This window comes from Entelurus aequoreus, linkage group LG13 (genome assembly GCF_033978785.1).
Source record: "Entelurus aequoreus isolate RoL-2023_Sb linkage group LG13, RoL_Eaeq_v1.1, whole genome shotgun sequence".
NCBI lineage: Eukaryota > Metazoa > Chordata > Actinopteri > Syngnathiformes > Syngnathidae > Entelurus > Entelurus aequoreus.
The window spans coordinates 3886169-3896168 of record NC_084743.1 but is presented as its reverse complement, the minus strand read 5'-3'; the positions used below and the strand labels follow the sequence as shown (position 1 = coordinate 3896168).

The 10000-nt window shown below is 40.4% G+C and overlaps 1 protein-coding gene across 1 annotated transcript in view; it reads right to left on the bottom strand.

Moving 5' to 3' along the window:
• Positions 1–3607: 3607 nt before the first annotated feature.
• LOC133663069 (uncharacterized) overlaps positions 3608–10000 on the bottom strand; it is a 28338-nt gene continuing 21945 nt past the window's right edge. The window contains exon 9 of the mRNA XM_062067260.1: positions 3608–7460. The gene's annotated coding sequence lies outside the window, so the exon portion shown is untranslated. The remainder of the gene's footprint in view (positions 7461–10000) is intronic.

Sequence of the window (10000 nt, the reverse complement as noted above, 5' to 3'; positions counted from 1 at the left end):
GCACAAAGAAGGGTAAGTTGTGAATGTAAGATAACGTTTATTGGCTAAGTAACATGACTTTTATTTGCTGTGTAGTTAAATCAGTGAGGCTGTAAACTCACTGCTAACGTTATAACCATAGACATGTTTTAAGGGTACGCAGCATTGAGCGCTACTGCCTACTGGCGCAGACGAGACGCGGGGCCGCCATCTTGGAGTGGTGATCCGCTCCACTCAGTGCAATTCATTTGGCAGGAGCAATGAACTGTCAGAACATTTAATTCATTTTACCTCACTGAATACCACTCATTTTCACGCGCTTTTTTGTCATACGTGTAGCTATGATAACGGACACATGTTTTATTATTCATAGTTTGCTTAACAGTAATATAATATTCTTATACGCTATAAATGACCAGACATCCGAGATTAAAACTGGGAATATAATCCCAGAGAAGGGGGAAAAAACGGTCAGCTATTTTTAAATGGAAGAAACAATATGATTACGTTACTATGCTACATAAACAATGTATGAATACATTAGATATCTATATATCTTATAGACCGTATCTCTGTTGCTGCAGCAGCAGAGAGTTTATTCTGTCTTGACATTTTGTATTGATATTTTGTATTACATTCTTCCCTTAAATGATCATGTTTACAGTGATTGTTATATATGTATTCTTTATGTATGTCGCTTTGGATAAAAGCGTCTGCCAAATACTTCAACATATATAAACACCTGAAAGTCTTTATATCAGCTAAAACCACCAATCTGTTTCACTGGATTCAGAATAAAACCGAATTCTGTTTTACCCAACAATGTTAGTATTTGAATATTGTTACTTGTAGACTTATTCCTGGTTACAATTATACTGTTAAGAAAGTATTGTCTTATATTTTGCCTAAAATGAGAATGCATCATAATCAATGGCGGCTGGTGAATTTTGTTTTAGGTGGGGCAGAAAGTTTGTAAACCAAACCCCTGTAGGGGCGTCATCCTCCCCCAGAAGATTTATTTGTGATTTTCACATACAAATATTGAAGATCTTTGCTCCTTCTCAACTCTGTGGTAATGTTATTTTCATAAAATACAACCAATAGTACATTAAAGGCCTACTGAAAGCCACTACTAGCGACCACGCAGTCTGATAGTTTATATATCAATGATGAAATCTTAACATTGCAACACATGCCAATACGGCCGGGTTAACTTATAAAGTGACATTTTAAAATTCCCGCCACACTTCCGCTTGAAAAACTCCTTTGGATATGATTAATGCGCGTGACGTCACAAATCCACGGAAGTGGTTGGACCCCATCTGACCCGATACAAAAACCTCTTGTTTTCTTCGACAAAATTCCACAGTATTCTGGACATCTGTGTTGGTGAATCTTTTGCAATTTGTTTAATGAACAATGGAGGCTGATTAGGCGTATTAGCGGCTAAGTACGATACTTACAGCAACACAACAAGGACTACTTACTACGCCTAGTCGATGCTTGCCGCCAAACCCACGGATGAAGTCCTTCGTCGCGCCGTCGATCGCTGGAACGCAGGTGAGCACGGCTGTTGATGGGAAGATGAGGGCTGGCTGGCGTAGGTGGAGCGCTAATGTTTTTATCATAGTTCTGTGAGGTCCGGTTGCTAAGTTGCTAAATTAGCCTTAGCGTCGTTAGCAACAGCATTGTTAAGCCTTACCAGGCTGAGAATTTTGAACCGTGTAGTTACATGTCCATGGTTTAATAGTATTGTTGATCTTCTGTCTATCCTTCCAGTCAGGGGGTTATTTATTTTGTTTCTATCTTCATTTGAGAACGATGCTATCACGTTAGCTCAGTAGCTAAGTGTGCCACCGATGTATTGTCGTGGAGATAAAAGTCACTTTAAATGTCCATTTCGCGTGCTCGACTCTCATTTTCAAGAGGATATAGTATCCGAGGTGGTTTAAAATACAAATCCGTGATCCACAATAGAAAAAGGAGAGTGTGGAATCCAATGAGCCAGCTTGTACCTAAGTTACGGTCAGAGCGAAAAAAGATACGTCCATCACTGCCTCTGTAATCCTTCACTGTAACGTTCCTCATCTACGAATCTTTCATCCTCGCTCAAATTAATGGGGTAATCGTCGCTTTCTCGGTCCGAATCTCTCGCTCCATTGTAAACAACGGGGAATTGTGAGGAATACTAGCTCCTGTGACGTCACGCTACTTCCGCTACAGGCAAGGCTTTTTTTTATCAGCGAGCAAAAGTTGCAAACTTTATCGTCGATTTTCTCTACTAAATCCTTTCAGCAAAAATATGGCAATATCGCGAAATGATCAAGTATGACACATAGAATGGATCTGCTATTCCCGTTTAAATAAAACAAATTCATTTCAGTAAGCCTTTAATGTTAAATCTTACTTGTGAAAAGTAATCCCCCGATTCCTATTTTCAACAGTCCGCTCATTTGAGCAGGAAAACGCTGAACACCAGCCCGGCATCTTTGTTTTCTACCTGTCAACTGTCAGTTTAGCATCTTTGTTTTCTACCTGTCAACTGTCAGTTTAGGCTGCTCGCCGGCTCCTCATCACCACTTCAAGATGCAAATTGCTCGCGTCACAGCAACCAATATTGCGTCTACTTATAAGATGTTTATGGTTATAACGTCATTTCAAACACGGCAATATGTTGCGTCCACTGCAGTTTGCTACCTTATTCATACTTTTTGTCAAGTGATTTTTTTAAGCAGGGTTGCATGAGGTACCTAGACATAACGTTACGTTAGTCAATGTATCACACAGAGTAACGTAACGTTAGACGGCGGTCAGCAGCACCACGTATTTTAGCCACCTACAAAAAGACAAACATAGTCAAATAAAGGTCAGTTAAAATATATACTATATTAAGAATATGTGTACATATTGCATAGGGTCCTGACATCTAAAAAGTACAACTCTGTTCATTGTTATGTTCATGTATTTGTTATGTTTTTCATGTGTATGCACACATCAACACACATACAGTATGAGATGAGATCAATGAGATAAGGTAAGAACAGAATAGAAACTGCTGTGGAACTAGTTACAATGCAATATGCCATGGAGATACAATGTTAACACTTTTGTACAAATAAGTACAGTTGCACTTGTTTTTGCAAATGTGTTTATTCTGTAAAGGAATGAGTTAAATGTTTAAAATTGTTTAAACTATTAAAATGACTGGTTAATAGTGCTATTATGAAGTGCAATGTCAGCACTATTTTCTTTCCTGCTATTTCAAATGCACTTGTTTTAATAAATAAATACAGCGGTTTAAAAGCATACACAATCTGTGTAAATATATTAGTCTGTGGTCAAAAGGACTTGAAAGGACTCGAAACTCAAAATGCAGGACTTGTGACTTGACTTGAGACTTTCCAGTCTTGACTTTGGACTTGACTCGGGACTTGCCTGTCTTGACTCAGGACTTGACTCGAGACTTGAGGGCAAAGACTTGAGACTTACTTGTGACTTGCAAAGCAATGACTTGGTCCCACCTCTGCTGTCTGGAGTTTCCAATCATTTCTACAACTCTTATTTTTTGTGTGATGTAGTGATTGGAGCACATACTTGTTGCTCACAGAAAACATTCATGAAGTTTTATGAATTTATTATGGGTCAAAAGTATACATACAGCAATGTTAATATTTGCTTACATGTCCCTTGGCAAGTTGACCTGCAATAAGGCACTTCTGGTAGCCATCCACAAGCTTCTGCTTGGATTTTTGACCACTCCTCTTGACAAAATTGGTGCAGTTCAGCTAAATGTGTTGCTTTTTTGACATGGACTTGTTTCTTCAGCATTGTCCACACCTTTAAGTCAGGACTTTAAGAAGGCCATTCTAAAACCTTCATTCTAGCCTGATTTAGCCATTCCTTTACCACTTTTGAGGTGTGTTTGGGGTCATTGTCCTGTTGGAACACCCAACTGCGCCCCAAGACCCAACCTCCGGGCTGATGATTTTAGCTTGTCCTGAAGAATTTGGAGGTAATCCTCCTTTTTTCATTGTCCCATTTAAAGCAGCAGTTCCATTGGCAGCGAAACAGGCCCAGAGCATAATACTACCACCACCATGCTTGACTGTAGGGATGGTGTTCCTGGGATGAAAGGCCTCACCTTTTCTCCTCCAAACATATTGCTGGGTATTGTGGCCAAACACCTCCGTTTTTGTTTCATCTGACCACAGAACTTTCCTCAAGAAGCCCCGCACGTCAAAAGTGGTAAAGGGATGGCTAACACGTACAAGCAGTTCCTATTGCTGCAGCAACCTTACAACCAGCGCAAAGAGACAATAAATATTCATAGTATAATTTCAGCATGTTCGAAAAGCAGCGGGAAGAAGCAGATCTTCTCTAATCCAACCTCAAACACGCATGTTTGGTCCCTTTTCAACTCGCAGACAATCATACCAAACCGTAAAATAAGTTATATAACTTATAAATAAATAAATAATCAGGGATGTCCGATAATGGCTTTTTCCCGATATCCCGATATTGTCCAACTCTTTAATTACCGATACCGATATAAATGATAAATGGGTTATACTTGTATAGCGCTTTTCTACCTTCAAGGTACTCAAAGCGCTTTGACAGTATTTCCACATTCACCCATTCACACACACACCGATGGCGGGAGCTGCCATGCAAGGCGCTAACCAGCAGCCATCAGGAGCAAGGGTGAAGTGTCTTGCCCAAGGACACAACGGACGTGACTAGGATGGTAGAAGGTGGGGATTGAACCCCAGTAACCAGCAACCCTCCGATTGCTGGCCCGGCCACTCTAACAACTTCCCCACGCCGCCCGTATCAACCGATACCGATATCAACCGATATATGCAGTCGTGGAATTAACACATTATTATGCCTAATTTGGACAACCAGGTATGGTGAAGATAAGGTACTTTTTTAAAAATAATAATAAAATAAGATAACTAAATTAAAAACATTTTCTTGAATAAAAAAGAAAGTAAAACAATATAAAAACAGTTACATAGAAACTAGTAATGAATGAAAATGAGTAAAATTAACTGTTAAAGGTTAGTACTATTAGTGGAGCAGCAGCACGCACAATCATGTGTGCTTACGGACTGTATCCCTTGCAGACTGTATTGATATATAATGTAGGAACCAGAATATTGATAATAGAAAGAAATGGGGGGAGGGAGGTTTTTTGGGTTGGTGCACTAATTGTAAGTGTATCTTGTGTTTTTTATGTTGATTTAATTTAAAAAAAACAAAAAACGATACAGATAATAAAAAAACCAATACCGATAATTTCCGATATTACATTTTAACGCATTTATCGGCCGATATTATCGGACATCCCTAGAAATAATGCTAATTGTTCAAAATGTTTATCAGGATTGTTCTTTGTAAACACCTCATTTGTTAATACTTGCTCCCATCAGTGCATTGTGCATTAGCCCTTTTCTTCACAGTGATATGCTCAAGGTTTCAGTGTTGTTCATGCATACAGATGTTTTAAATCACTATCTTTTTCCCCCTCGAAGATTATACCGTATTTCCTTGAATAGCCGCAGAGGCGCTAATTAATTTTAAAACCTCTTCTCACTCCTGCGGTTACCAAAACCATGCGGAATGGGCAAGCATGCGCTAATTATTTTAAAACCTCTTCTCACTCCGGCGCTTACCAAAACCATGCGGAATGGGCAAGCATGCGCTAATTATTTTAAAACCTCTTCTCACTCCGGCGCTTACCTTATCATGAAAAGCACATTTAATAAAAAAAAACATTATTGTGATCTTACCTTTACTTGTAAATGGGTGCATGTGCAGCTGCTTCTGATCAAAGGCAGTCTTTCTTATCTTTCTTCAATTTTAAAAGCCTCTGGAGATATTCCTTTAAGTATTACCTCCTGCTTCGATTGAAAGTCCAGTTTAGAAAACTGTTTTATTTTAGGTATGTAATCCTCCATGGTAAAAGTGCAAGCAAACAATCGCTGCTCATGCTTGCTGCTTGTTGTCTTCTTCTGCAGCACCTGTCTCCTGCAGTACTGGTAGTCGCAAGAAGGATCACTAGCGCCCTCTACCACTAGGCGGCGGGAGTCATTTAATGACTCATATTTGACCCGGCGGAAGTGCCAAGCATGCGCTAATTATTTTGCGAAACGAGTTTGACCCGGCTGTAATTCTAGGCAGGCGAATACTATATTCCCGGCGGCAATTCAAGGAAATACGGTATTCTTCTCTTGGTACTTGTCGGACATTCTTGGCTCGCAGGTTATATACACGTAACAATACTTTGGTAACTTTACAAATGTCGTTTATATCAAGATTGAATCGTTTTGGTCCCAGTATTGCTCCCTGGGCTAGGCCACAAGATCAACCAATCAATCAATGTTTATTTATATAGCCCTAAAGATGTATGTAGTGTTGCGTTCTAGCTTCATGTATAGCTTAATATTGGTTCAAAAGTACGGAGGTTAATTCCTGTCTTTTTTTTTTTGTCCTGTCCAGCTACTTAGGCAAGTCATATAGTTAATTTAGATGAGTGGTCCCCAACCTTTTTGTAGCTGCGGACCGGTCAATGCTTGAAAAACAGTGAGCAGCAGCGGTGGCCACGCCCGGGAATCATTTTTGGTGATTTAACCCCCAATTCCAACCCTTGATGCTGAGTGCCAAGCAGGGTGGTAATGGCTCCCATTTTTATAGTCTTCAATCAATCAATGTTTACTTACATAGCCCTAAATCACGAGTGTCTCAAAGGGCTGCACAAGCCACAACGTCATCCTCGGCTCAGATCCCACACCAGGGCAAGGAAAAACTCAACCCAAAGGGACAATGAGAAACCTTGGAGAGGACCACAGACTGGACTGGACTCTCGCGTTATCACGAATGTAACAATTCAACAACTGTACCGACTCGGCATCCATTGCAGCCAGGAGACCTTCCCCACGTCTACGGCCCCTTTCCCACGGTGTCTTCTTTGTCCCGTGTTGGGCTTTTGGAGTTTTCACTTGCCCCGGATCTCATTGTGGTTTGCGAAGCCCTTTGAGGCACTGGTGATTGATTGATTGATGGGGAGATGAAGCTGGATGTTCAGGTAGACAGCTTGAGTTTTCCAAGCGTTTGAAGATTGCGTGACCATGGAAAACTGGGAGAGGACTTGAGTAGTTCTAGACCAGGCAGGAGAAGGAAAGGGAGAATGTGTGGAGTGGCTAGAGTTCTGTAAATATCTTTGGTATTAAAGAATGAGAGGAAGGAGTTCCAGTTGTTGCTAGTGACTGATCAGGTGATATTGGCACTGGGTTTGTGGATTTCTTGATGGCAGAGAACACGGTCTTGGGGTCACTGGTCCCAGAATCCAAGAGTGGAGAGTAATAGGAGGAAGAGTCTAAGGCACTTTTGTAGCAAGAGAGGACGTCAGTGTAGTCTTGGGAGTGGGCTGTGAGAGACCAGTTTTTCAGCAGACTTCACACAGGTCTCTCCAGTAGGGTCTGCCAAACAAAAAGGGAAAAGCAGCCACAACTGTCGTTGACTAGATATGTACCTCGTTGGGAAGAGTGAGCAATGACAACCGCAACATGGACGTCTTTGTTGGCGCTGGAACTAATCGGTTTACCTTTAATGGACGTGTTACTCTTAAACCAAAGGAAAAGACGTTTGTGAAGGTGGACCGTGCAACCCCTGGATGAGTCGCGGCAGACAACGGGCGCATTTGTAACGCCGTTTGACGGTGGGGAAAACGGTTGTTTGAATTTCCAGGATGAATTGAATGTGTTGAAGGTGGAATGGTTTGAATCGGTTGAAAAATGTGGCAATTGTGGAAGTTTGAAAAATGGATCATTCATTTTGAATGGGGGAAATGTCCCTAAAAACTGGGAATTCTAGGAAATCTGGGATTTATTTATTTTTAAACGGTTTGAAGGAGAGCACATAATTCCTGAACAGGCTGAATATTCTGAAGTTGGAACGGTTTCAATCGGACACAAAATGTGGGAGTTGTGGAACTTTGAAAAATTGCCCATTCATTTAGATGGGAATTTGATGGAAATTTAGGAATTCCGTGAAAATAGGGAATTGTTGTGAAAATGCTAAAAAAAAAAAAACTTGAATGTTCTGAATGGTTGGTGTTAGAATTTTTCTAAATGGTCGAGAAATGTTGACGTAGTAACATTTTTAATTGAAAAATGTTATTACGGAATTCCTGGAAATTCGGAAAAACCGGGAATTTTTCCAGTTAAAAAAAGAACTGTTGAAGTGGGTTGGGAGGAGTAGTCGCCAGAAAAAAAGGGGGGAAATAGGGTTTGGAAAACCAAGAATTCTGGGAATTCCTGGGATTTTTTTAACTTTGGAAAATGATGGTTTGAATGTCCAGGATGGTGGAATGAATTGAATCGGTTGAAAAATGTGGAAATGGTGCAAGTTTGAAAAATGGCCAATTCATTTTGAATGGGAAAAATATCCCGGAAAACTGGGAATTCTGGGAATTCTGGGATTTTTTTTTTTTTTGAAACGGTTGAAGGAAAGCACATAATTCCTGAACAGGCTGAATATTCTGAAGTTGGAACGGTTTGAATCGGACACAAAATGTGGGAGTTGTGGAACTTTGAAAAATGTCCCATTCTTTTCAATGGGAATTTCATGGAAATTTAGGAATTCCGGGAAAATAGGGAATTGTTGTGAAAATGCTAAAAAAGACAACTTGAATGTTCTGAATGGTTGGTGTTAGAATTTTTCTAAATGGTCGAGAAATGTTGACGTAGTAACATTTTTAATTGAGAAATGTTATTACGGAATTCCTGGAATTTCAGGGAAATGGGAATTTTTCCAGTTCAAAAAACAACATTGTTTTTTTTCCTGATTAAGAGGAATGTTTTGGCGGTGGAACGGTTGAAATGCGTTGAAAAATGTGGAAGGACTAGTCACCAGAAAAAAGGGGGGAAATAGGGTTTGGAAAACCGAGAATTCTGGGAATTCCTGGAATTTTTTTTAACTTTGGAAAATTATGGTTTGAATGTCCAGGATGGTGGAATGGTTTGAATCGGTTGAAAAATGTGGAAATGGTGCAAGTGTGAAAAATGGCCAATTCATTTTGAATGGGAAAAATGTCCCGGAAAACTGGGAATTCTGGGAATTTTGGAATTTGACGATGGAAAAACCGCGATTCCCACATAGATTTAAATTGGGATATGGAGTAGATTATATTGTTCCCATTCATTGTCAATAAGGAGAAAATTCCTGGAAATTCTTGGAAAATCTGGAATTTTTGGAAAGGGAGAACCTGTTTTTTAGACTGCAAAGACAAGATATTTCATGTTCACACTGGAAAACTTTGTTATTTCTTGCAAATATTAGAATTTGATGCCTGCAACATGTTTCAAAAAAGCTGGCACGAGTGGCAAAAAAGACAGAGAAAGTCGAGGAATGCTCATCAAAGACTTATTTGGAACATCCCGCAGGTGAACAGGCTAATTGGGAACAGGCGGGTGCCATGATTGGGTATAAAAGCAGCTTCCATGAAATGCTCAGTCGTTCACAAACAAGGACGGGGTCGAGGGTCACCACTTTGTCAGAACAACATTTCTCAACCAGCTATTGCAAGGAATTTAGGGATTTCACCATCTACGGTGCGTAATATCATCAAAAGGTTCAGAGAATCTGGAGAAATCACTGCACGTAAGCGGCAATGCCCGTGACTTTCGATCCCTCAGGCTGTACTGCATCAAAAAGCGACGTCGGTGTGTAAAGGATATCACCGCATGGGCTCAGGAGCACTTCAGAAAACCACTGTCACTAACTACAGTTGGTCGCTACATCTGTAAGTGCAAGTTAAAACTCTACTAGGCAAATCACAAGCCATTTATCAACAACACCCAGAAACGCCGACGGCTTCGCTGGGCCCGAGCTCGTCTAAGACGGACTCATGCAAAGTGGAAAAGTGTTCTGTGGTCTGACGAGTCCACATTTCAAATTGTTTTTGGAAACTGTGGACGTCGTGTCCTCCGGAACAAAGAGGAAAAGAACCATCTGGATT